Source organism: Engystomops pustulosus, chromosome 6 (genome assembly GCF_040894005.1).
Source record: "Engystomops pustulosus chromosome 6, aEngPut4.maternal, whole genome shotgun sequence".
Lineage (NCBI taxonomy): Eukaryota > Metazoa > Chordata > Amphibia > Anura > Leptodactylidae > Engystomops > Engystomops pustulosus.
Window position 1 is genome coordinate 179,363,023 of NC_092416.1, and position 27,011 is coordinate 179,390,033.

Below are 27,011 nucleotides of genomic sequence, written 5' to 3' on the forward strand. Positions count from 1 at the left end.
TTTGCTAAAAGACCTGCACATTTTATTTGTACACACTTGGGGATCATAAAGTTTTTTGATCCTGATTAAGATAATTTTTTGTGTGGTGATGGATAATTAACCCCATAACGACCTAGCCCTGTTTTGTTTTTTCATTTCTATTTTTCACTCCTCACCTTCAAAAATCTATAACTTTTTTTATTTTTCCATGTAAAGACCTGCGTGACGGCTTGTTTTCTGCATAACAAATTACACTTCATAGTAATGGTATTGAATATTCCATGCCATGTACTGGGAAGCGGGAAAAAAATTCCAAATGCAGTGAAATTGGTAAATAAAAACCCACATTTACACCATTTTCTTGTGGGCTTGGATTTTACGGATTTCACTGTGCGCCCCAAATAACATGTCTACTTTATTCTTTGGGTCAGTACGATAACAGGGATTACAAATTTGTATAGGTTTTATAATGTTTTCATACATTTACAAAAATTAAAACCTCCTGTACAAAAAAAAAAAAGTATTTTTGCATCTGGCGCTAATAACTTTTTCATATTTCTGTGTATGGACCTGTGGGTGGTGTCATTTTTTTGCGACTTTTGATGACATTTTCAATGCTACCATGACAGCCTTTTGATCACTTTTTAAAGAATTTTTAATAATTTTTGAAATGGCAAAAAAGTGCCATTTTCGACTCTGGCCGCAATTTTTTGTTATGGGGTTAAACGCAGTGAGAACCCGTTATTTTATTTTGATAGATCGGGCATTTTCTGACACAGCAATACCTAATGTATTTATGATTTTTACTGATTATTTATATCAGCTCTAGGGAAAGGGGGGTGATTAGAACTTTTAGGTTTTTTTATTATCATTTTTTTTTTTTTACTTTTTTTTTCAGACTCCCTAGGGTACTTTAACAAGAGGTTGTCTGATCTATCCCATCATGTTCTGCCATACTACAGTATGGCAGTATATCGGGATTTTCCTCCTCATTCATTACTATGTGCTGAGGGCACATTGTAATGAAAGGGTTAAAACAAGACAGACTCAGCTTGGCGACAGATCGCCGCTCCTCGATGACGTCATGGGGAGAAACAATCCTCGGCAAGATGGCGGCTCCCATTTGCTGCCATTTTTTTGAAGCCGCCCGAAGCTTTGCCAGCACCGACCGTGGGTGTTACCGATAAGTCTTTGCTGCAATATGCAACAAAGACTTACTGGCTATGGAGAGGGCTCAGCCTGTGAGGCCGGCATGTGGCATACTATTACGGCATGTGACATACTATTCCGTCACATGTCGGTAAAGAGTTAAAAATGTAAATTTGGGCATCTTTTTTTTCCCCGTTTTTTGCCATACGGGATCAAAACTATTGTAGGTTTGTAGTCTGGGTTGGTACAAATTTGGAGGTACAAAATGTGTGTGGTTTTACTTTTTGTTTTTTGTTTTTTTTGGGGGGGTGGGCGTTTTTTGTGGGTTTTTTTATTTGCTTTGTGAGAGGGCACTGACTGAACTCTTATATAATGTACTATGCTGCTTAATATTATCTTTAACAGACACCCATCAAGACAGCTATCCTATAGGAAATCCTAGGGTCCTTCTGCGCGACTGCTGCGCGACACCATTGGCACGCCATGGTCGTTGCTGCAGGGAGGGGGGTGATGGGGTTAAACACCCGGGAAATGATCCTGATCCCAGGTGTTAGTGGCAGGGTTTGGCTGTGAGAACACGGCCCGGTACCAGCAGAACCCGATGTCCTGCAATCTTCTTCTGATACATCTTTGTAAAAGTCATTACGGCGGTCATGAAGGGGTTAAGGCTGCATTCACTTGGCATTAATTATCAATGTGTCTGGCATTCCCCATATTGTGAGAGGAATCCTCGCTGATTCTGCTCGGGATATAGGGCGAGTAACTTCATGTGGAAACTGGCAGACACAATGGCCTCCTATAGACTTCAAAGAGGGTGATGGAAAATCTGTAGCACAATCCTCAATGTGAACAGACCCTAAGCATTTGTACATCTCCAGTCAGTCCGTATAGACTTTGGATTAAAGCTTTTTCCTCATCAATGCTGTAAAATATGGAACGCTTCACGAATTTGCGTGTCATCCTTGCGCAGGGGCCATGCTAATCTTCTCTGTATCGTTCCAATTTTAGTATATGTGCTGCCGAAGCGAGCACAGACCCCTGGCCTCCCCCATCAGTATATATAGTCCCCGGAGGGGGGGAGTTATACATTATGGAGAGGTCACTCTATATACATTACACCCATCATCTTCATTGGATCATAACTCTCATTCTCCACAACTGTCTAGAGTTTTCCTTCTTAAAAAAATATAAAAGTGCAAATAAAACGACACAAACGTATTAAACAGAATATGCAAAATAGATAAATAGCCCCAGAGGATGCTGGGAGCACCGGTCTTTGTCTTGTAAAAAGGGCGGGAAAAAGGTAAAAACAAAGGGAAACCCCAAACATTCCCTTGTTTCCCTTTGTTGGGTCTGTGGTTTCCAGGGTCCGGTCTGAATACTGTATTATCTCATCCGGGGGCTGCAGTTATTTCGGACTCTGAGACTCTGACGGGTCTTGTTATCTGTAGTTTGGGGTCTATATTCTGCTGTTTATTTAGAGGGTCTGGTCTAGGATATGTATTTGTTCAGATGTGATTTGGGGTCTGTACTGGGGTTTGTATTATTATTACTACTAGCTCATAGGGTTTTTCTGAGGCTTTCATTTTCGGGTTTGGGGTATGAATAAGTCATAGGTGTCTGTTCTGGGGTCCTTCAGGTCCTTCAGGTATCAGGTCCTTCCCACTTTTCCTCAATTGACCCGCCTCTTCTCCCAGGATCCTCTGGGACTGGCAAATTTGCATCTTCTGGTGTCACAGCGTTGAATATCCCATATCCCCGTTACCTATAAGTTGCCCGATAATAAATGAAGAAACTATAGAAACGTTATAGAATGAGGGTTGTCATATATTATAGGTTCCTGGTGTAAATCCTGAAGAAGATCTCTCCATAATGTATAACTCCCCCCCTCCGGGGACTATATATACTGATGGGGGAGGCCAGGGGTCTGTGCTCGCTTCGGCAGCACATATACTAAAATTGGAACGATACAGAGAAGATTAGCATGGCCCCTGCGCAAGGATGACACGCAAATTCGTGAAGCGTTCCATATTTTGCACCAATTTCTCGTGTCTGCGCCGTCCTTCATACAGTTTTTTTCATTATTAAGGTAATAAATCGCTAAGTTTTTGCTATAGACACCATTTTGTACAATAATACATTATTTACCTCAAGATTTTACCTCAGAAAGTAGGTTTTTACACGTCATGTGAGCGAGACTGTAACATATTTTGCACCAATTTCTCATGTCGGCACCGTGCTTCATACAGTTTTTTCATTATTTAGGTAATAAATCGTTACGGTTTTGCGATAGACACCATTTTGTACAATAATACATTATTTACCTCATGATTTTACCTCAGAAAGTAAGTTTTTACATGTCATGTGAGCGACCCTGTATCATGTACACAAACTGCGCGCCACATCTGCCCCTGGCTTTTCCCCAAAATTGTATTTCAAACTCATCCGCCTAAATGTGAGGTCTTGGGGTGCGTTTGTGTGAGGTTTGCGCCACAGATTTGTTGATGGGAAATTCATTGTTGATATTTTAACCCTTTCTCTGCACTCTTTTTCCACGTTAATGCCAGTTTTCCCACCAAAACAGCGGATTTAAAGAAAGAGCGCAAATCTGACGTGGTTTTTTAATAAAAATATTCCGCCATTATCATCAAACCTAAATAACATTTTAAAAAGTTCTCTAGGTCAATACACTTTACAGCCACACCAAATCAAAAGGGATTTTTTTCTTAGGCTACATTCAGATGGCCGCTGCCCGCCTGTTGGGTGCCGTGAGCCCATTGTGATGTATGGGGGACGTATATCGCCCATATATACGTCGGCCGTATATACGCCCCCCATACATTCGTGTGAATATAGCCTTAGTTTGAGGTCTTATTTTTTGCTAAAAGACCTGCACATTTTATTTGTACACACTTGGGGATCATAAAGTTTTTTGATCCTGATTAAGATAATTTTTTGTGTGGTGATGGATAATTAACCCCATAACGACCTAGCCCTGTTTTGTTTTTTCATTTCTATTTTTCACTCCTCACCTTCAAAAATCTATAACTTTTTTTATTTTTCCATGTAAAGACCTGCGTGACGGCTTGTTTTCTGCATAACAAATTACACTTCATAGTAATGGTATTGAATATTCCATGCCATGTACTGGGAAGCGGGAAAAAAATTCCAAATGCAGTGAAATTGGTAAATAAAAACCCACATTTACACCATTTTCTTGTGGGCTTGGATTTTACGGATTTCACTGTGCGCCCCAAATAACATGTCTACTTTATTCTTTGGGTCAGTACGATAACAGGGATTACAAATTTGTATAGGTTTTATAATGTTTTCATACATTTACAAAAATTAAAACCTCCTGTACAAAAAAAAAAAAGTATTTTTGCATCTGGCGCTAATAACTTTTTCATATTTCTGTGTATGGACCTGTGGGTGGTGTCATTTTTTTGCGACTTTTGATGACATTTTCAATGCTACCATGACAGCCTTTTGATCACTTTTTAAAGAATTTTTAATATTTTTTGAAATGGCAAAAAAGTGCCATTTTCGACTCTGGCCGCAATTTTTTGTTATGGGGTTAAACGCAGTGAGAACCCGTTATTTTATTTTGATAGATCGGGCATTTTCTGACACAGCAATACCTAATGTATTTATGATTTTTACTGATTATTTATATCAGCTCTAGGGAAAGGGGGGTGATTAGAACTTTTAGGTTTTTTTATTATCATTTTTTTTTTTTTACTTTTTTTTTCAGACTCCCTAGGGTACTTTAACAAGAGGTTGTCTGATCTATCCCATCATGTTCTGCCATACTACAGTATGGCAGTATATCGGGATTTTCCTCCTCATTCATTACTATGTGCTGAGGGCACATTGTAATGAAAGGGTTAAAACAAGACAGACTCAGCATGGCGACAGATCGCCGCTCCTCGATGACGTCATGGGGAGAAACAATCCTCGGCAAGATGGCGGCTCCCATTTGCTGCCATTTTTTTGAAGCCGCCCGAAGCTTTGCCAGCACCGACCGTGGGTGTTACCGATAAGTCTTTGCTGCAATATGCAACAAAGACTTACTGGCTATGGAGAGGGCTCAGCCTGTGAGGCCGGCATGTGGCATACTATTACGGCATGTGACATACTATTCCGTCACATGTCGGTAAAGAGTTAAAAATGTAAATTTGGGCATCTTTCTTTTCCCCGTTTTTTGCCATACGGGATCAAAACTATTGTAGGTTTGTAGTCTGGGTTGGTACAAATTTGGAGGTACAAAATGTGTGTGGTTTTACTTTTTGTTTTTTGTTTTTTTTGGGGGGGGGGCGTTTTTTGTGGGTTTTTTTATTTGCTTTGTGAGAGGGCACTGACTGAACTCTTATATAATGTACTATGCTGCTTAATATTATCTTTAACAGACACCCATCAAGACAGCTATCCTATAGGAAATCCTAGGGTCCTTCTGCGCGACTGCTGCGCGACACCATTGGCACGCCATGGTCGTTGCTGCAGGGAGGGGGGTGATGGGGTTAAACACCCGGGAAATGATCCTGATCCCAGGTGTTAGTGGCAGGGTTTGGCTGTGAGAACACGGCCCGGTACCAGCAGAACCCGATGTCCTGCAATCTTCTTCTGATACATCTTTGTAAAAGTCATCACGGCGGTCATGATGGGGTTAAGGCTGCATTCACTTGGCATTAATTATCAATGTGTCTGGCATTCCCCATATTGTGAGAGGAATCCTCGCTGATTCTGCTCGGGATATAGGGCGAGTAACTTCATGTGGAAACTGGCAGACACAATGGCCTCCTATAGACTTCAAAGAGGGTGATGGAAAATCTGTAGCACAATCCTCAATGTGAACAGACCCTAAGCATTTGTACATCTCCAGTCAGTCCGTATAGACTTTGGATTAAAGCTTTTTCCTCATCAATGCTGTAAAATATGGAACGCTTCACGAATTTGCGTGTCATCCTTGCGCAGGGGCCATGCTAATCTTCTCTGTATCGTTCCAATTTTAGTATATGTGCTGCCGAAGCGAGCACAGACCCCTGGCCTCCCCCATCAGTATATATAGTCCCCGGAGGGGGGGAGTTATACATTATGGAGAGGTCACTCTATATACATTACACCCATCATCTTCATTGGATCATAACTCTCATTCTCCACAACTGTCTAGAGTTTTCCTTCTTAAAAAAATATAAAAGTGCAAATAAAACGACACAAACGTATTAAACAGAATATGCAAAATAGATAAATAGCCCCAGAGGATGCTGGGAGCACCGGTCTTTGTCTTGTAAAAAGGGCGGGAAAAAGGTAAAAACAAAGGGAAACCCCAAACATTCCCTTGTTTCCCTTTGTTGGGTCTGTGGTTTCCAGGGTCCGGTCTGAATACTGTATTATCTCATCCGGGGGCTGCAGTTATTTTGGACTCTGAGACTCTGACGGGTCTTGTTATCTGTAGTTTGGGGTCTATATTCTGCTGTTTATTTAGAGGGTCTGGTCTAGGATATGTATTTGTTCAGATGTGATTTGGGGTCTGTACTGGGGTTTGTATTATTATTACTATTAGCTCATAGGGTTTTTCTGAGGCTTTCATTTTCGGGTTTGGGGTATGAATAAGTCATAGGTGTCTGTTCTGGGGTCCTTCAGGTCCTTCAGGTATCAGGTCCTTCCCACTTTTCCTCAATTGACCCGCCTCTTCTCCCAGGATCCTCTGGGACTGGCAAATTTGCATCTTCTGGTGTCACAGCGTTGAATATCCCATATCCCCGTTACCTATAAGTTGCCCGATAATAAATGAAGAAACTATAGAAACGTTATAGAATGAGGGTTGTCATATATTATAGGTTCCTGGTGTAAATCCTGAAGAAGATCTCTCCATAATGTATAACTCCCCCCCTCCGGGGACTATATATACTGATGGGGGAGGCCAGGGGTCTGTGCTCGCTTCGGCAGCACATATACTAAAATTGGAACGATACAGAGAAGATTAGCATGGCCCCTGCGCAAGGATGACACGCAAATTCGTGAAGCGTTCCATATTTTGCACCAATTTCTCGTGTCTGCGCCGTCCTTCATACAGTTTTTTTCATTATTAAGGTAATAAATCGCTAAGTTTTTGCTATAGACACCATTTTGTACAATAATACATTATTTACCTCAAGATTTTACCTCAGAAAGTAGGTTTTTACACGTCATGTGAGCGAGACTGTAACATATTTTGCACCAATTTCTCATGTCGGCACCGTGCTTCATACAGTTTTTTCATTATTTAGGTAATAAATCGTTACGGTTTTGCGATAGACACCATTTTGTACAATAATACATTATTTACCTCATGATTTTACCTCAGAAAGTAAGTTTTTACATGTCATGTGAGCGACCCTGTATCATGTACACAAACTGCGCGCCACATCTGCCCCTGGCTTTTCCCCAAAATTGTATTTCAAACTCATCCGCCTAAATGTGAGGTCTTGGGGTGCGTTTGTGTGAGGTTTGCGCCACAGATTTGTTGATGGGAAATTCATTGTTGATATTTTAACCCTTTCTCTGCACTCTTTTTCCACGTTAATGCCAGTTTTCCCACCAAAACAGCGGATTTAAAGAAAGAGCGCAAATCTGACGTGGTTTTTTAATAAAAATATTCCGCCATTATCATCAAACCTAAATAACATTTTAAAAAGTTCTCTAGGTCAATACACTTTACAGCCACACCAAATCAAAAGGGATTTTTTTCTTAGGCTACATTCAGATGGCCGCTGCCCGCCTGTTGGGTGCCGTGAGCCCATTGTGATGTATGGGGGACGTATATCGCCCATATATACGTCGGCCGTATATACGCCCCCCATACATTCGTGTGAATATAGCCTTAGTTTGAGGTCTTATTTTTTGCTAAAAGACCTGCACATTTTATTTGTACACACTTGGGGATCATAAAGTTTTTTGATCCTGATTAAGATAATTTTTTGTGTGGTGATGGATAATTAACCCCATAACGACCTAGCCCTGTTTTGTTTTTTCATTTCTATTTTTCACTCCTCACCTTCAAAAATCTATAACTTTTTTTATTTTTCCATGTAAAGACCTGCGTGACGGCTTGTTTTCTGCATAACAAATTACACTTCATAGTAATGGTATTGAATATTCCATGCCATGTACTGGGAAGCGGGAAAAAAATTCCAAATGCAGTGAAATTGGTAAATAAAAACCCACATTTACACCATTTTCTTGTGGGCTTGGATTTTACGGATTTCACTGTGCGCCCCAAATAACATGTCTACTTTATTCTTTGGGTCAGTACGATAACAGGGATTACAAATTTGTATAGGTTTTATAATGTTTTCATACATTTACAAAAATTAAAACCTCCTGTACAAAAAAAAAAAAGTATTTTTGCATCTGGCGCTAATAACTTTTTCATATTTCTGTGTATGGACCTGTGGGTGGTGTCATTTTTTTGCGACTTTTGATGACATTTTCAATGCTACCATGACAGCCTTTTGATCACTTTTTAAAGAATTTTTAATATTTTTTGAAATGGCAAAAAAGTGCCATTTTCGACTCTGGCCGCAATTTTTTGTTATGGGGTTAAACGCAGTGAGAACCCGTTATTTTATTTTGATAGATCGGGCATTTTCTGACACAGCAATACCTAATGTATTTATGATTTTTACTGATTATTTATATCAGCTCTAGGGAAAGGGGGGTGATTAGAACTTTTAGGTTTTTTTATTATCATTTTTTTTTTTTTACTTTTTTTTTCAGACTCCCTAGGGTACTTTAACAAGAGGTTGTCTGATCTATCCCATCATGTTCTGCCATACTACAGTATGGCAGTATATCGGGATTTTCCTCCTCATTCATTACTATGTGCTGAGGGCACATTGTAATGAAAGGGTTAAAACAAGACAGACTCAGCTTGGCGACAGATCGCCGCTCCTCGATGACGTCATGGGGAGAAACAATCCTCGGCAAGATGGCGGCTCCCATTTGCTGCCATTTTTTTGAAGCCGCCCGAAGCTTTGCCAGCACCGACCGTGGGTGTTACCGATAAGTCTTTGCTGCAATATGCAACAAAGACTTACTGGCTATGGAGAGGGCTCAGCCTGTGAGGCCGGCATGTGGCATACTATTACGGCATGTGACATACTATTCCGTCACATGTCGGTAAAGAGTTAAAAATGTAAATTTGGGCATCTTTTTTTTCCCCGTTTTTTGCCATACGGGATCAAAACTATTGTAGGTTTGTAGTCTGGGTTGGTACAAATTTGGAGGTACAAAATGTGTGTGGTTTTACTTTTTGTTTTTTGTTTTTTTTGGGGGGGTGGGCGTTTTTTGTGGGTTTTTTTATTTGCTTTGTGAGAGGGCACTGACTGAACTCTTATATAATGTACTATGCTGCTTAATATTATCTTTAACAGACACCCATCAAGACAGCTATCCTATAGGAAATCCTAGGGTCCTTCTGCGCGACTGCTGCGCGACACCATTGGCACGCCATGGTCGTTGCTGCAGGGAGGGGGGTGATGGGGTTAAACACCCGGGAAATGATCCTGATCCCAGGTGTTAGTGGCAGGGTTTGGCTGTGAGAACACGGCCCGGTACCAGCAGAACCCGATGTCCTGCAATCTTCTTCTGATACATCTTTGTAAAAGTCATTACGGCGGTCATGAAGGGGTTAAGGCTGCATTCACTTGGCATTAATTATCAATGTGTCTGGCATTCCCCATATTGTGAGAGGAATCCTCGCTGATTCTGCTCGGGATATAGGGCGAGTAACTTCATGTGGAAACTGGCAGACACAATGGCCTCCTATAGACTTCAAAGAGGGTGACGGGAAATCTGTAGCACAATCCTCAATGTGAACAGACCCTAAGCATTTGTACCTCTCCAGTCAGTCCGTATAGACTTTGGATTAAAGCTTTTTCCTCATCAATGCTGTAAAATATGGAACGCTTCACGAATTTGCGTGTCATCCTTGCGCAGGGGCCATGCTAATCTTCTCTGTATCGTTCCAATTTTAGTATATGTGCTGCCGAAGCGAGCACAGACCCCTGGCCTCCCCCATCAGTATATATAGTCCCCGGAGGGGGGGAGTTATACATTATGGAGAGGTCACTCTATATACATTACACCCATCATCTTCATTGGATCATAACTCTCATTCTCCACAACTGTCTAGAGTTTTCCTTCTTAAAAAAATATAAAAGTGCAAATAAAACGACACAAACGTATTAAACAGAATATGCAAAATAGATAAATAGCCCCAGAGGATGCTGGGAGCACCGGTCTTTGTCTTGTAAAAAGGGCGGGAAAAAGGTAAAAACAAAGGGAAACCCCAAACATTCCCTTGTTTCCCTTTGTTGGGTCTGTGGTTTCCAGGGTCCGGTCTGAATACTGTATTATCTCATCCGGGGGCTGCAGTTATTTCGGACTCTGAGACTCTGACGGGTCTTGTTATCTGTAGTTTGGGGTCTATATTCTGCTGTTTATTTAGAGGGTCTGGTCTAGGATATGTATTTGTTCAGATGTGATTTGGGGTCTGTACTGGGGTTTGTATTATTATTACTATTAGCTCATAGGGTTTTTCTGAGGCTTTCATTTTCGGGTTTGGGGTATGAATAAGTCATAGGTGTCTGTTCTGGGGTCCTTCAGGTCCTTCAGGTATCAGGTCCTTCCCACTTTTCCTCAATTGACCCGCCTCTTCTCCCAGGATCCTCTGGGACTGGCAAATTTGCATCTTCTGGTGTCACAGCGTTGAATATCCCATATCCCCGTTACCTATAAGTTGCCCGATAATAAATGAAGAAACTATAGAAACGTTATAGAATGAGGGTTGTCATATATTATAGGTTCCTGGTGTAAATCCTGAAGAAGATCTCTCCATAATGTATAACTCCCCCCCTCCGGGGACTATATATACTGATGGGGGAGGCCAGGGGTCTGTGCTCGCTTCGGCAGCACATATACTAAAATTGGAACGATACAGAGAAGATTAGCATGGCCCCTGCGCAAGGATGACACGCAAATTCGTGAAGCGTTCCATATTTTGCACCAATTTCTCGTGTCTGCGCCGTCCTTCATACAGTTTTTTTCATTATTAAGGTAATAAATCGCTAAGTTTTTGCTATAGACACCATTTTGTACAATAATACATTATTTACCTCAAGATTTTACCTCAGAAAGTAGGTTTTTACACGTCATGTGAGCGAGACTGTAACATATTTTGCACCAATTTCTCATGTCGGCACCGTGCTTCATACAGTTTTTTCATTATTTAGGTAATAAATCGTTACGGTTTTGCGATAGACACCATTTTGTACAATAATACATTATTTACCTCATGATTTTACCTCAGAAAGTAAGTTTTTACATGTCATGTGAGCGACCCTGTATCATGTACACAAACTGCGCGCCACATCTGCCCCTGGCTTTTCCCCAAAATTGTATTTCAAACTCATCCGCCTAAATGTGAGGTCTTGGGGTGCGTTTGTGTGAGGTTTGCGCCACAGATTTGTTGATGGGAAATTCATTGTTGATATTTTAACCCTTTCTCTGCACTCTTTTTCCACGTTAATGCCAGTTTTCCCACCAAAACAGCGGATTTAAAGAAAGAGCGCAAATCTGACGTGGTTTTTTAATAAAAATATTCCGCCATTATCATCAAACCTAAATAACATTTTAAAAAGTTCTCTAGGTCAATACACTTTACAGCCACACCAAATCAAAAGGGATTTTTTTCTTAGGCTACATTCAGATGGCCGCTGCCCGCCTGTTGGGTGCCGTGAGCCCATTGTGATGTATGGGGGACGTATATCGCCCATATATACGTCGGCCGTATATACGCCCCCCATACATTCGTGTGAATATAGCCTTAGTTTGAGGTCTTATTTTTTGCTAAAAGACCTGCACATTTTATTTGTACACACTTGGGGATCATAAAGTTTTTTGATCCTGATTAAGATAATTTTTTGTGTGGTGATGGATAATTAACCCCATAACGACCTAGCCCTGTTTTGTTTTTTCATTTCTATTTTTCACTCCTCACCTTCAAAAATCTATAACTTTTTTTATTTTTCCATGTAAAGACCTGCGTGACGGCTTGTTTTCTGCATAACAAATTACACTTCATAGTAATGGTATTGAATATTCCATGCCATGTACTGGGAAGCGGGAAAAAAATTCCAAATGCAGTGAAATTGGTAAATAAAAACCCACATTTACACCATTTTCTTGTGGGCTTGGATTTTACGGATTTCACTGTGCGCCCCAAATAACATGTCTACTTTATTCTTTGGGTCAGTACGATAACAGGGATTACAAATTTGTATAGGTTTTATAATGTTTTCATACATTTACAAAAATTAAAACCTCCTGTACAAAAAAAAAAAAGTATTTTTGCATCTGGCGCTAATAACTTTTTCATATTTCTGTGTATGGACCTGTGGGTGGTGTCATTTTTTTGCGACTTTTGATGACATTTTCAATGCTACCATGACAGCCTTTTGATCACTTTTTAAAGAATTTTTAATATTTTTTGAAATGGCAAAAAAGTGCCATTTTCGACTCTGGCCGCAATTTTTTGTTATGGGGTTAAACGCAGTGAGAACCCGTTATTTTATTTTGATAGATCGGGCATTTTCTGACACAGCAATACCTAATGTATTTATGATTTTTACTGATTATTTATATCAGCTCTAGGGAAAGGGGGGTGATTAGAACTTTTAGGTTTTTTTATTATCATTTTTTTTTTTTTACTTTTTTTTTCAGACTCCCTAGGGTACTTTAACAAGAGGTTGTCTGATCTATCCCATCATGTTCTGCCATACTACAGTATGGCAGTATATCGGGATTTTCCTCCTCATTCATTACTATGTGCTGAGGGCACATTGTAATGAAAGGGTTAAAACAAGACAGACTCAGCATGGCGACAGATCGCCGCTCCTCGATGACGTCATGGGGAGAAACAATCCTCGGCAAGATGGCGGCTCCCATTTGCTGCCATTTTTTTGAAGCCGCCCGAAGCTTTGCCAGCACCGACCGTGGGTGTTACCGATAAGTCTTTGCTGCAATATGCAACAAAGACTTACTGGCTATGGAGAGGGCTCAGCCTGTGAGGCCGGCATGTGGCATACTATTACGGCATGTGACATACTATTCCGTCACATGTCGGTAAAGAGTTAAAAATGTAAATTTGGGCATCTTTCTTTTCCCCGTTTTTTGCCATACGGGATCAAAACTATTGTAGGTTTGTAGTCTGGGTTGGTACAAATTTGGAGGTACAAAATGTGTGTGGTTTTACTTTTTGTTTTTTGTTTTTTTGGGGGGGGGGGCGTTTTTTGTGGGTTTTTTTATTTGCTTTGTGAGAGGGCACTGACTGAACTCTTATATAATGTACTATGCTGCTTAATATTATCTTTAACAGACACCCATCAAGACAGCTATCCTATAGGAAATCCTAGGGTCCTTCTGCGCGACTGCTGCGCGACACCATTGGCACGTCATGGTCGTTGCTGCAGGGAGGGGGGTGATGGGGTTAAACACCCGGGAAATGATCCTGATCCCAGGTGTTAGTGGCAGGGTTTGGCTGTGAGAACACGGCCCGGTACCAGCAGAACCCGATGTCCTGCAATCTTCTTCTGATACATCTTTGTAAAAGTCATCACGGCGGTCATGAAGGGGTTAAGGCTGCATTCACTTGGCATTAATTATCAATGTGTCTGGCATTCCCCATATTGTGAGAGGAATCCTCGCTGATTCTGCTCGGGATATAGGGCGAGTAACTTCATGTGGAAACTGGCAGACACAATGGCCTCCTATAGACTTCAAAGAGGGTGATGGAAAATCTGTAGCACAATCCTCAATGTGAACAGACCCTAAGCATTTGTACATCTCCAGTCAGTCCGTATAGACTTTGGATTAAAGCTTTTTCCTCATCAATGCTGTAAAATATGGAACGCTTCACGAATTTGCGTGTCATCCTTGCGCAGGGGCCATGCTAATCTTCTCTGTATCGTTCCAATTTTAGTATATGTGCTGCCGAAGCGAGCACAGACCCCTGGCCTCCCCCATCAGTATATATAGTCCCCGGAGGGGGGGAGTTATACATTATGGAGAGGTCACTCTATATACATTACACCCATCATCTTCATTGGATCATAACTCTCATTCTCCACAACTGTCTAGAGTTTTCCTTCTTAAAAAAATATAAAAGTGCAAATAAAACGACACAAACGTATTAAACAGAATATGCAAAATAGATAAATAGCCCCAGAGGATGCTGGGAGCACCGGTCTTTGTCTTGTAAAAAGGGCGGGAAAAAGGTAAAAACAAAGGGAAACCCCAAACATTCCCTTGTTTCCCTTTGTTGGGTCTGTGGTTTCCAGGGTCCGGTCTGAATACTGTATTATCTCATCCGGGGGCTGCAGTTATTTTGGACTCTGAGACTCTGACGGGTCTTGTTATCTGTAGTTTGGGGTCTATATTCTGCTGTTTATTTAGAGGGTCTGGTCTAGGATATGTATTTGTTCAGATGTGATTTGGGGTCTGTACTGGGGTTTGTATTATTATTACTATTAGCTCATAGGGTTTTTCTGAGGCTTTCATTTTCGGGTTTGGGGTATGAATAAGTCATAGGTGTCTGTTCTGGGGTCCTTCAGGTCCTTCAGGTATCAGGTCCTTCCCACTTTTCCTCAATTGACCCGCCTCTTCTCCCAGGATCCTCTGGGACTGGCAAATTTGCATCTTCTGGTGTCACAGCGTTGAATATCCCATATCCCCGTTACCTATAAGTTGCCCGATAATAAATGAAGAAACTATAGAAACGTTATAGAATGAGGGTTGTCATATATTATAGGTTCCTGGTGTAAATCCTGAAGAAGATCTCTCCATAATGTATAACTCCCCCCCTCCGGGGACTATATATACTGATGGGGGAGGCCAGGGGTCTGTGCTCGCTTCGGCAGCACATATACTAAAATTGGAACGATACAGAGAAGATTAGCATGGCCCCTGCGCAAGGATGACACGCAAATTCGTGAAGCGTTCCATATTTTGCACCAATTTCTCGTGTCTGCGCCGTCCTTCATACAGTTTTTTTCATTATTAAGGTAATAAATCGCTAAGTTTTTGCTATAGACACCATTTTGTACAATAATACATTATTTACCTCAAGATTTTACCTCAGAAAGTAGGTTTTTACACGTCATGTGAGCGAGACTGTAACATATTTTGCACCAATTTCTCATGTCGGCACCGTGCTTCATACAGTTTTTTCATTATTTAGGTAATAAATCGTTACGGTTTTGCGATAGACACCATTTTGTACAATAATACATTATTTACCTCATGATTTTACCTCAGAAAGTAAGTTTTTACATGTCATGTGAGCGACCCTGTATCATGTACACAAACTGCGCGCCACATCTGCCCCTGGCTTTTCCCCAAAATTGTATTTCAAACTCATCCGCCTAAATGTGAGGTCTTGGGGTGCGTTTGTGTGAGGTTTGCGCCACAGATTTGTTGATGGGAAATTCATTGTTGATATTTTAACCCTTTCTCTGCACTCTTTTTCCACGTTAATGCCAGTTTTCCCACCAAAACAGCGGATTTAAAGAAAGAGCGCAAATCTGACGTGGTTTTTTAATAAAAATATTCCGCCATTATCATCAAACCTAAATAACATTTTAAAAAGTTCTCTAGGTCAATACACTTTACAGCCACACCAAATCAAAAGGGATTTTTTTCTTAGGCTACATTCAGATGGCCGCTGCCCGCCTGTTGGGTGCCGTGAGCCCATTGTGATGTATGGGGGACGTATATCGCCCATATATACGTCGGCCGTATATACGCCCCCCATACATTCGTGTGAATATAGCCTTAGTTTGAGGTCTTATTTTTTGCTAAAAGACCTGCACATTTTATTTGTACACACTTGGGGATCATAAAGTTTTTTGATCCTGATTAAGATAATTTTTTGTGTGGTGATGGATAATTAACCCCATAACGACCTAGCCCTGTTTTGTTTTTTCATTTCTATTTTTCACTCCTCACCTTCAAAAATCTATAACTTTTTTTATTTTTCCATGTAAAGACCTGCGTGACGGCTTGTTTTCTGCATAACAAATTACACTTCATAGTAATGGTATTGAATATTCCATGCCATGTACTGGGAAGCGGGAAAAAAATTCCAAATGCAGTGAAATTGGTAAATAAAAACCCACATTTACACCATTTTCTTGTGGGCTTGGATTTTACGGATTTCACTGTGCGCCCCAAATAACATGTCTACTTTATTCTTTGGGTCAGTACGATAACAGGGATTACAAATTTGTATAGGTTTTATAATGTTTTCATACATTTACAAAAATTAAAACCTCCTGTACAAAAAAAAAAAAGTATTTTTGCATCTGGCGCTAATAACTTTTTCATATTTCTGTGTATGGACCTGTGGGTGGTGTCATTTTTTTGCGACTTTTGATGACATTTTCAATGCTACCATGACAGCCTTTTGATCACTTTTTAAAGAATTTTTAATATTTTTTGAAATGGCAAAAAAGTGCCATTTTCGACTCTGGCCGCAATTTTTTGTTATGGGGTTAAACGCAGTGAGAACCCGTTATTTTATTTTGATAGATCGGGCATTTTCTGACACAGCAATACCTAATGTATTTATGATTTTTACTGATTATTTATATCAGCTCTAGGGAAAGGGGGGTGATTAGAACTTTTAGGTTTTTTTATTATCATTTTTTTTTTTTTACTTTTTTTTTCAGACTCCCTAGGGTACTTTAACAAGAGGTTGTCTGATCTATCCCATCATGTTCTGCCATACTACAGTATGGCAGTATATCGGGATTTTCCTCCTCATTCATTACTATGTGCTGAGGGCACATTGTAATGAAAGGGTTAAAACAAGACAGACTCAGCATGGCGACAGATCGCCGCTCCTCGATGACGTCATGGGGAGAAACAATCCTCGGCAAGATGGCGGCTCCCATTTGCTGCCATTTTTTTGAAGCCGCCCGAAGCTTTGCCAGCACCGACCGTGGGTGTTACCGATAAGTCTTTGCTGCAATATGCAACAAAGACTTACTGGCTATGGAGAGGGCTCAGCCTGTGAGGCCGGCATGTGGCATACTATTACGGCATGTGACATACTATTCCGTCACATGTCGGTAAAGAGTTAAAAATGTAAATTTGGGCATCTTTTTTTTCCCCGTTTTTTGCCATACGGGATCAAAACTATTGTAGGTTTGTAGTCTGGGTTGGTACAAATTTGGAGGTACAAAATGTGTGTGGTTTTACTTTTTGTTTTTTGTTTTTTTGGGGGGGGTGGGCGTTTTTTGTGGGTTTTTTTATTTGCTTTGTGAGAGGGCACTGACTGAACTCTTATATAATGTACTATGCTGCTTAATATTATCTTTAACAGACACCCATCAAGACAGCTATCCTATAGGAAATCCTAGGGTCCTTCTGCGCGACTGCTGCGCGACACCATTGGCACGCCATGGTCGTTGCTGCAGGGAGGGGGGTGATGGGGTTAAACACCCGGGAAATGATCCTGATCCCAGGTGTTAGTGGCAGGGTTTGGCTGTGAGAACACGGCCCGGTACCAGCAGAACCCGATGTCCTGCAATCTTCTTCTGATACATCTTTGTAAAAGTCATTACGGCGGTCATGAAGGGGTTAAGGCTGCATTCACTTGGCATTAATTATCAATGTGTCTGGCATTCCCCATATTGTGAGAGGAATCCTCGCTGATTCTGCTCGGGATATAGGGCGAGTAACTTCATGTGGAAACTGGCAGACACAATGGCCTCCTATAGACTTCAAAGAGGGTGATGGAAAATCTGTAGCACAATCCTCAATGTGAACAGACCCTAAGCATTTGTACATCTCCAGTCAGTCCGTATAGACTTTGGATTAAAGCTTTTTCCTCATCAATGCTGTAAAATATGGAACGCTTCACGAATTTGCGTGTCATCCTTGCGCAGGGGCCATGCTAATCTTCTCTGTATCGTTCCAATTTTAGTATATGTGCTGCCGAAGCGAGCACAGACCCCTGGCCTCCCCCATCAGTATATATAGTCCCCGGAGGGGGGGAGTTATACATTATGGAGAGGTCACTCTATATACATTACACCCATCATCTTCATTGGATCATAACTCTCATTCTCCACAACTGTCTAGAGTTTTCCTTCTTAAAAAAATATAAAAGTGCAAATAAAACGACACAAACGTATTAAACAGAATATGCAAAATAGATAAATAGCCCCAGAGGATGCTGGGAGCACCGGTCTTTGTCTTGTAAAAAGGGCGGGAAAAAGGTAAAAACAAAGGGAAACCCCAAACATTCCCTTGTTTCCCTTTGTTGGGTCTGTGGTTTCCAGGGTCCGGTCTGAATACTGTATTATCTCATCCGGGGGCTGCAGTTATTTCGGACTCTGAGACTCTGACGGGTCTTGTTATCTGTAGTTTGGGGTCTATATTCTGCTGTTTATTTAGAGGGTCTGGTCTAGGATATGTATTTGTTCAGATGTGATTTGGGGTCTGTACTGGGGTTTGTATTATTATTACTACTAGCTCATAGGGTTTTTCTGAGGCTTTCATTTTCGGGTTTGGGGTATGAATAAGTCATAGGTGTCTGTTCTGGGGTCCTTCAGGTCCTTCAGGTATCAGGTCCTTCCCACTTTTCCTCAATTGACCCGCCTCTTCTCCCAGGATCCTCTGGGACTGGCAAATTTGCATCTTCTGGTGTCACAGCGTTGAATATCCCATATCCCCGTTACCTATAAGTTGCCCGATAATAAATGAAGAAACTATAGAAACGTTATAGAATGAGGGTTGTCATATATTATAGGTTCCTGGTGTAAATCCTGAAGAAGATCTCTCCATAATGTATAACTCCCCCCCTCCGGGGACTATATATACTGATGGGGGAGGCCAGGGGTCTGTGCTCGCTTCGGCAGCACATATACTAAAATTGGAACGATACAGAGAAGATTAGCATGGCCCCTGCGCAAGGATGACACGCAAATTCGTGAAGCGTTCCATATTTTGCACCAATTTCTCGTGTCTGCGCCGTCCTTCATACAGTTTTTTTCATTATTAAGGTAATAAATCGCTAAGTTTTTGCTATAGACACCATTTTGTACAATAATACATTATTTACCTCAAGATTTTACCTCAGAAAGTAGGTTTTTACACATCATGTGAGCGAGACTGTAACATATTTTGCACCAATTTCTCATGTCGGCACCGTGCTTCATACAGTTTTTTCATTATTTAGGTAATAAATCGTTACGGTTTTGCGATAGACACCATTTTGTACAATAATACATTATTTACCTCATGATTTTACCTCAGAAAGTAAGTTTTTACATGTCATGTGAGCGACCCTGTATCATGTACACAAACTGCGCGCCACATCTGCCCCTGGCTTTTCCCCAAAATTGTATTTCAAACTCATCCGCCTAAATGTGAGGTCTTGGGGTGCGTTTGTGTGAGGTTTGCGCCACAGATTTGTTGATGGGAAATTCATTGTTGATATTTTAACCCTTTCTCTGCACTCTTTTTCCACGTTAATGCCAGTTTTCCCACCAAAACAGCGGATTTAAAGAAAGAGCGCAAATCTGACGTGGTTTTTTAATAAAAATATTCCGCCATTATCATCAAACCTAAATAACATTTTAAAAAGTTCTCTAGGTCAATACACTTTACAGCCACACCAAATCAAAAGGGATTTTTTTCTTAGGCTACATTCAGATGGCCGCTGCCCGCCTGTTGGGTGCCGTGAGCCCATTGTGATGTATGGGGGACGTATATCGCCCATATATACGTCGGCCGTATATACGCCCCCCATACATTCGTGTGAATATAGCCTTAGTTTGAGGTCTTATTTTTTGCTAAAAGACCTGCACATTTTATTTGTACACACTTGGGGATCATAAAGTTTTTTGATCCTGATTAAGATAATTTTTTGTGTGGTGATGGATAATTAACCCCATAACGACCTAGCCCTGTTTTGTTTTTTCATTTCTATTTTTCACTCCTCACCTTCAAAAATCTATAACTTTTTTTATTTTTCCATGTAAAGACCTGCGTGACGGCTTGTTTTCTGCATAACAAATTACACTTCATAGTAATGGTATTGAATATTCCATGCCATGTACTGGGAAGCGGGAAAAAAATTCCAAATGCAGTGAAATTGGTAAATAAAAACCCACATTTACACCATTTTCTTGTGGGCTTGGATTTTACGGATTTCACTGTGCGCCCCAAATAACATGTCTACTTTATTCTTTGGGTCCGTACGATAACAGGGATTACAAATTTGTATAGGTTTTATAATGTTTTCATACATTTACAAAAATTAAAACCTCCTGTACAAAAAAAAAAAAGTATTTTTGCATCTGGCGCTAATAACTTTTCCATATTTCTGTGTATGGACCTGTGGGTGGTGTCATTTTTTTGCGACTTTTGATGACATTTTCAATGCTACCATGACAGCCTTTTGATCACTTTTTAAAGAATTTTTAATATTTTTTGAAATGGCAAAAAAGTGCCATTTTCGACTCTGGCCGCAATTTTTTGTTATGGGGTTAAACGCAGTGAGAACCCGTTATTTTATTTTGATAGATCGGGCATTTTCTGACACAGCAATACCTAATGTATTTATGATTTTTACTGATTATTTATATCAGCTCTAGGGAAAGGGGGGTGATTAGAACTTTTAGGTTTTTTTATTATCATTTTTTTTTTTTTACTTTTTTTTTCAGACTCCCTAGGGTACTTTAACAAGAGGTTGTCTGATCTATCCCATCATGTTCTGCCATACTACAGTATGGCAGTATATCGGGATTTTCCTCCTCATTCATTACTATGTGCTGAGGGCACATTGTAATGAAAGGGTTAAAACAAGACAGACTCAGCATGGCGACAGATCGCCGCTCCTCGATGACGTCATGGGGAGAAACAATCCTCGGCAAGATGGCGGCTCCCATTTGCTGCCATTTTTTTGAAGCCGCCCGAAGCTTTGCCAGCACCGACCGTGGGTGTTACCGATAAGTCTTTGCTGCAATATGCAACAAAGACTTACTGGCTATGGAGAGGGCTCAGCCTGTGAGGCCGGCATGTGGCATACTATTACGGCATGTGACATACTATTCCGTCACATGTCGGTAAAGAGTTAAAAATGTAAATTTGGGCATCTTTTTTTTCCCCGTTTTTTGCCATACGGGATCAAAACTATTGTAGGTTTGTAGTCTGGGTTGGTACAAATTTGGAGGTACAAAATGTGTGTGGTTTTACTTTTTGTTTTTTGTTTTTTTGGGGGGGGTGGGCGTTTTTTGTGGTTTTTTTTATTTGCTTTGTGAGAGGGCACTGACTGAACTCTTATATAATGTACTATGCTGCTTAATATTATCTTTAACAGACACCCATCAAGACAGCTATCCTATAGGAAATCCTAGGGTCCTTCTGCGCGACTGCTGCGCGACACCATTGGCACGCCATGGTCGTTGCTGCAGGGAGGGGGGTGATGGGGTTAAACACCCGGGAAATGATCCTGATCCCAGGTGTTAGTGGCAGGGTTTGGCTGTGAGAACACGGCCCGGTACCAGCAGAACCCGATGTCCTGCAATCTTCTTCTGATACATCTTTGTAAAAGTCATTACGGCGGTCATGAAGGGGTTAAGGCTGCATTCACTTGGCATTAATTATCAATGTGTCTGGCATTCCCCATATTGTGAGAGGAATCCTCGCTGATTCTGCTCGGGATATAGGGCGAGTAACTTCATGTGGAAACTGGCAGACACAATGGCCTCCTATAGACTTCAAAGAGGGTGATGGAAAATCTGTAGCACAATCCTCAATGTGAACAGACCCTAAGCATTTGTACATCTCCAGTCAGTCCGTATAGACTTTGGATTAAAGCTTTTTCCTCATCAATGCTGTAAAATATGGAACGCTTCACGAATTTGCGTGTCATCCTTGCGCAGGGGCCATGCTAATCTTCTCTGTATCGTTCCAATTTTAGTATATGTGCTGCCGAAGCGAGCACAGACCCCTGGCCTCCCCCATCAGTATATATAGTCCCCGGAGGGGGGGAGTTATACATTATGGAGAGGTCACTCTATATACATTACACCCATCATCTTCATTGGATCATAACTCTCATTCTCCACAACTGTCTAGAGTTTTCCTTCTTAAAAAAATATAAAAGTGCAAATAAAACGACACAAACGTATTAAACAGAATATGCAAAATAGATAAATAGCCCCAGAGGATGCTGGGAGCACCGGTCTTTGTCTTGTAAAAAGGGCGGGAAAAAGGTAAAAACAAAGGGAAACCCCAAACATTCCCTTGTTTCCCTTTGTTGGGTCTGTGGTTTCCAGGGTCCGGTCTGAATACTGTATTATCTCATCCGGGGGCTGCAGTTATTTCGGACTCTGAGACTCTGACGGGTCTTGTTATCTGTAGTTTGGGGTCTATATTCTGCTGTTTATTTAGAGGGTCTGGTCTAGGATATGTATTTGTTCAGATGTGATTTGGGGTCTGTACTGGGGTTTGTATTATTATTACTATTAGCTCATAGGGTTTTTCTGAGGCTTTCATTTTCGGGTTTGGGGTATGAATAAGTCATAGGTGTCTGTTCTGGGGTCCTTCAGGTCCTTCAGGTATCAGGTCCTTCCCACTTTTCCTCAATTGACCCGCCTCTTCTCCCAGGATCCTCTGGGACTGGCAAATTTGCATCTTCTGGTGTCACAGCGTTGAATATCCCATATCCCCGTTACCTATAAGTTGCCCGATAATAAATGAAGAAACTATAGAAACGTTATAGAATGAGGGTTGTCATATATTATAGGTTCCTGGTGTAAATCCTGAAGAAGATCTCTCCATAATGTATAACTCCCCCCCTCCGGGGACTATATATACTGATGGGGGAGGCCAGGGGTCTGTGCTCGCTTCGGCAGCACATATACTAAAATTGGAACGATACAGAGAAGATTAGCATGGCCCCTGTGCAAGGATGACACGCAAATTCGTGAAGCGTTCCATATTTTGCACCAATTTCTCGTGTCTGCGCCGTCCTTCATACAGTTTTTTTCATTATTAAGGTAATAAATCGCTAAGTTTTTGCTATAGACACCATTTTGTACAATAATACATTATTTACCTCAAGATTTTACCTCAGAAAGTAGGTTTTTACACGTCATGTGAGCGAGACTGTAACATATTTTGCACCAATTTCTCATGTCGGCACCGTGCTTCATACAGTTTTTTCATTATTTAGGTAATAAATCGTTACGGTTTTGCGATAGACACCATTTTGTACAATAATACATTATTTACCTCATGATTTTACCTCAGAAAGTAAGTTTTTACATGTCATGTGAGCGACCCTGTATCATGTACACAAACTGCGCGCCACATCTGCCCCTGGCTTTTCCCCAAAATTGTATTTCAAACTCATCCGCCTAAATGTGAGGTCTTGGGGTGCGTTTGTGTGAGGTTTGCGCCACAGATTTGTTGATGGGAAATTCATTGTTGATATTTTAACCCTTTCTCTGCACTCTTTTTCCACGTTAATGCCAGTTTTCCCACCAAAACAGCGGATTTAAAGAAAGAGCGCAAATCTGACGTGGTTTTTTAATAAAAATATTCCGCCATTATCATCAAACCTAAATAACATTTTAAAAAGTTCTCTAGGTCAATACACTTTACAGCCACACCAAATCAAAAGGGATTTTTTTCTTAGGCTACATTCAGATGGCCGCTGCCCGCCTGTTGGGTGCCGTGAGCCCATTGTGATGTATGGGGGACGTATATCGCCCATATATACGTCGGCCGTATATACGCCCCCCATACATTCGTGTGAATATAGCCTTAGTTTGAGGTCTTATTTTTTGCTAAAAGACCTGCACATTTTATTTGTACACACTTGGGGATCATAAAGTTTTTTGATCCTGATTAAGATAATTTTTTGTGTGGTGATGGATAATTAACCCCATAACGACCTAGCCCTGTTTTGTTTTTTCATTTCTATTTTTCACTCCTCACCTTCAAAAATCTATAACTTTTTTTATTTTTCCATGTAAAGACCTGCGTGACGGCTTGTTTTCTGCATAACAAATTACACTTCATAGTAATGGTATTGAATATTCCATGCCATGTACTGGGAAGCGGGAAAAAAATTCCAAATGCAGTGAAATTGGTAAATAAAAACCCACATTTACACCATTTTCTTGTGGGCTTGGATTTTACGGATTTCACTGTGCGCCCCAAATAACATGTCTACTTTATTCTTTGGGTCAGTACGATAACAGGGATTACAAATTTGTATAGGTTTTATAATGTTTTCATACATTTACAAAAATTAAAACCTCCTGTACAAAAAAAAAAAAGTATTTTTGCATCTGGCGCTAATAACTTTTTCATATTTCTGTGTATGGACCTGTGGGTGGTGTCATTTTTTTGCGACTTTTGATGACATTTTCAATGCTACCATGACAGCCTTTTGATCACTTTTTAAAGAATTTTTAATATTTTTTGAAATGGCAAAAAAGTGCCATTTTCGACTCTGGCCGCAATTTTTTGTTATGGGGTTAAACGCAGTGAGAACCCGTTATTTTATTTTGATAGATCGGGCATTTTCTGACACAGCAATACCTAATGTATTTATGATTTTTACTGATTATTTATATCAGCTCTAGGGAAAGGGGGGTGATTAGAACTTTTAGGTTTTTTTATTATCATTTTTTTTTTTTTACTTTTTTTTTCAGACTCCCTAGGGTACTTTAACAAGAGGTTGTCTGATCTATCCCATCATGTTCTGCCATACTACAGTATGGCAGTATATCGGGATTTTCCTCCTCATTCATTACTATGTGCTGAGGGCACATTGTAATGAAAGGGTTAAAACAAGACAGACTCAGCATGGCGACAGATCGCCGCTCCTCGATGACGTCATGGGGAGAAACAATCCTCGGCAAGATGGCGGCTCCCATTTGCTGCCATTTTTTTGAAGCCGCCCGAAGCTTTGCCAGCACCGACCGTGGGTGTTACCGATAAGTCTTTGCTGCAATATGCAACAAAGACTTACTGGCTATGGAGAGGGCTCAGCCTGTGAGGCCGGCATGTGGCATACTATTACGGCATGTGACATACTATTCCGTCACATGTCGGTAAAGAGTTAAAAATGTAAATTTGGGCATCTTTCTTTTCCCCGTTTTTTGCCATACGGGATCAAAACTATTGTAGGTTTGTAGTCTGGGTTGGTACAAATTTGGAGGTACAAAATGTGTGTGGTTTTACTTTTTGTTTTTTGTTTTTTTGGGGGGGGGGGGCGTTTTTTGTGGGTTTTTTTATTTGCTTTGTGAGAGGGCACTGACTGAACTCTTATATAATGTACTATGCTGCTTAATATTATCTTTAACAGACACCCATCAAGACAGCTATCCTATAGGAAATCCTAGGGTCCTTCTGCGCGACTGCTGCGCGACACCATTGGCACGCCATGGTCGTTGCTGCAGGGAGGGGGGTGATGGGGTTAAACACCCGGGAAATGATCCTGATCCCAGGTGTTAGTGGCAGGGTTTGGCTGTGAGAACACGGCCCGGTACCAGCAGAACCCGATGTCCTGCAATCTTCTTCTGATACATCTTTGTAAAAGTCATCACGGCGGTCATGAAGGGGTTAAGGCTGCATTCACTTGGCATTAATTATCAATGTGTCTGGCATTCCCCATATTGTGAGAGGAATCCTCGCTGATTCTGCTCGGGATATAGGGCGAGTAACTTCATGTGGAAACTGGCAGACACAATGGCCTCCTATAGACTTCAAAGAGGGTGACGGGAAATCTGTAGCACAATCCTCAATGTGAACAGACCCTAAGCATTTGTACCTCTCCAGTCAGTCCGTATAGACTTTGGATTAAAGCTTTTTCCTCATCAATGCTGTAAAATATGGAACGCTTCACGAATTTGCGTGTCATCCTTGCGCAGGGGCCATGCTAATCTTCTCTGTATCGTTCCAATTTTAGTATATGTGCTGCCGAAGCGAGCACAGACCCCTGGCCTCCCCCATCAGTATATATAGTCCCCGGAGGGGGGGAGTTATACATTATGGAGAGGTCACTCTATATACATTACACCCATCATCTTCATTGGATCATAACTCTCATTCTCCACAACTGTCTAGAGTTTTCCTTCTTAAAAAAATATAAAAGTGCAAATAAAACGACACAAACGTATTAAACAGAATATGCAAAATAGATAAATAGCCCCAGAGGATGCTGGGAGCACCGGTCTTTGTCTTGTAAAAAGGGCGGGAAAAAGGTAAAAACAAAGGGAAACCCCAAACATTCCCTTGTTTCCCTTTGTTGGGTCTGTGGTTTCCAGGGTCCGGTCTGAATACTGTATTATCTCATCCGGGGGCTGCAGTTATTTTGGACTCTGAGACTCTGACGGGTCTTGTTATCTGTAGTTTGGGGTCTATATTCTGCTGTTTATTTAGAGGGTCTGGTCTAGGATATGTATTTGTTCAGATGTGATTTGGGGTCTGTACTGGGGTTTGTATTATTATTACTATTAGCTCATAGGGTTTTTCTGAGGCTTTCATTTTCGGGTTTGGGGTATGAATAAGTCATAGGTGTCTGTTCTGGGGTCCTTCAGGTCCTTCAGGTATCAGGTCCTTCCCACTTTTCCTCAATTGACCCGCCTCTTCTCCCAGGATCCTCTGGGACTGGCAAATTTGCATCTTCTGGTGTCACAGCGTTGAATATCCCATATCCCCGTTACCTATAAGTTGCCCGATAATAAATGAAGAAACTATAGAAACGTTATAGAATGAGGGTTGTCATATATTATAGGTTCCTGGTGTAAATCCTG

At 41.0% G+C, this 27,011-nt stretch overlaps 13 non-coding genes across 13 annotated transcripts; 6 read left to right on the forward strand and 7 right to left on the reverse strand.

Moving 5' to 3' along the window:
* Positions 1–2,053: 2,053 nt before the first annotated feature.
* On the reverse strand, positions 2,054–2,160 carry LOC140066468 (U6 spliceosomal RNA). The gene has a single exon (XR_011848310.1). It is a non-coding gene; the product is annotated as a U6 spliceosomal RNA (small nuclear RNA).
* An 897-nt stretch (positions 2,161–3,057) lies between these two features.
* Positions 3,058–3,164, forward strand: LOC140066535 (U6 spliceosomal RNA). Its single transcript, XR_011848376.1, has one exon. It is a non-coding gene; the product is annotated as a U6 spliceosomal RNA (small nuclear RNA).
* A 2,893-nt stretch (positions 3,165–6,057) lies between these two features.
* On the reverse strand, positions 6,058–6,164 carry LOC140066469 (U6 spliceosomal RNA). The gene has a single exon (XR_011848311.1). It is a non-coding gene; the product is annotated as a U6 spliceosomal RNA (small nuclear RNA).
* An 897-nt stretch (positions 6,165–7,061) lies between these two features.
* On the forward strand, positions 7,062–7,168 carry LOC140066536 (U6 spliceosomal RNA). Its single transcript, XR_011848378.1, has one exon. It is a non-coding gene; the product is annotated as a U6 spliceosomal RNA (small nuclear RNA).
* Positions 7,169–10,062: 2,894 nt separating this feature from the next.
* LOC140066470 (U6 spliceosomal RNA) lies at positions 10,063–10,169 on the reverse strand. Its single transcript, XR_011848312.1, has one exon. It is a non-coding gene; the product is annotated as a U6 spliceosomal RNA (small nuclear RNA).
* An 897-nt stretch (positions 10,170–11,066) lies between these two features.
* Positions 11,067–11,173, forward strand: LOC140066537 (U6 spliceosomal RNA). Its single transcript, XR_011848379.1, has one exon. It is a non-coding gene; the product is annotated as a U6 spliceosomal RNA (small nuclear RNA).
* Positions 11,174–14,066: 2,893 nt separating this feature from the next.
* Positions 14,067–14,173, reverse strand: LOC140066472 (U6 spliceosomal RNA). Its single transcript, XR_011848314.1, has one exon. It is a non-coding gene; the product is annotated as a U6 spliceosomal RNA (small nuclear RNA).
* Positions 14,174–15,070: 897 nt separating this feature from the next.
* LOC140066538 (U6 spliceosomal RNA) lies at positions 15,071–15,177 on the forward strand. The gene has a single exon (XR_011848380.1). It is a non-coding gene; the product is annotated as a U6 spliceosomal RNA (small nuclear RNA).
* Positions 15,178–18,071: 2,894 nt separating this feature from the next.
* On the reverse strand, positions 18,072–18,178 carry LOC140066473 (U6 spliceosomal RNA). Its single transcript, XR_011848315.1, has one exon. It is a non-coding gene; the product is annotated as a U6 spliceosomal RNA (small nuclear RNA).
* Positions 18,179–19,075: 897 nt separating this feature from the next.
* Positions 19,076–19,182, forward strand: LOC140066540 (U6 spliceosomal RNA). The gene has a single exon (XR_011848382.1). It is a non-coding gene; the product is annotated as a U6 spliceosomal RNA (small nuclear RNA).
* Positions 19,183–22,076: 2,894 nt separating this feature from the next.
* On the reverse strand, positions 22,077–22,183 carry LOC140066474 (U6 spliceosomal RNA). Its single transcript, XR_011848316.1, has one exon. It is a non-coding gene; the product is annotated as a U6 spliceosomal RNA (small nuclear RNA).
* An 897-nt stretch (positions 22,184–23,080) lies between these two features.
* On the forward strand, positions 23,081–23,187 carry LOC140066563 (U6 spliceosomal RNA). Its single transcript, XR_011848404.1, has one exon. It is a non-coding gene; the product is annotated as a U6 spliceosomal RNA (small nuclear RNA).
* A 2,894-nt stretch (positions 23,188–26,081) lies between these two features.
* Positions 26,082–26,188, reverse strand: LOC140066475 (U6 spliceosomal RNA). The gene has a single exon (XR_011848317.1). It is a non-coding gene; the product is annotated as a U6 spliceosomal RNA (small nuclear RNA).
* Positions 26,189–27,011: the final 823 nt, after the last annotated feature.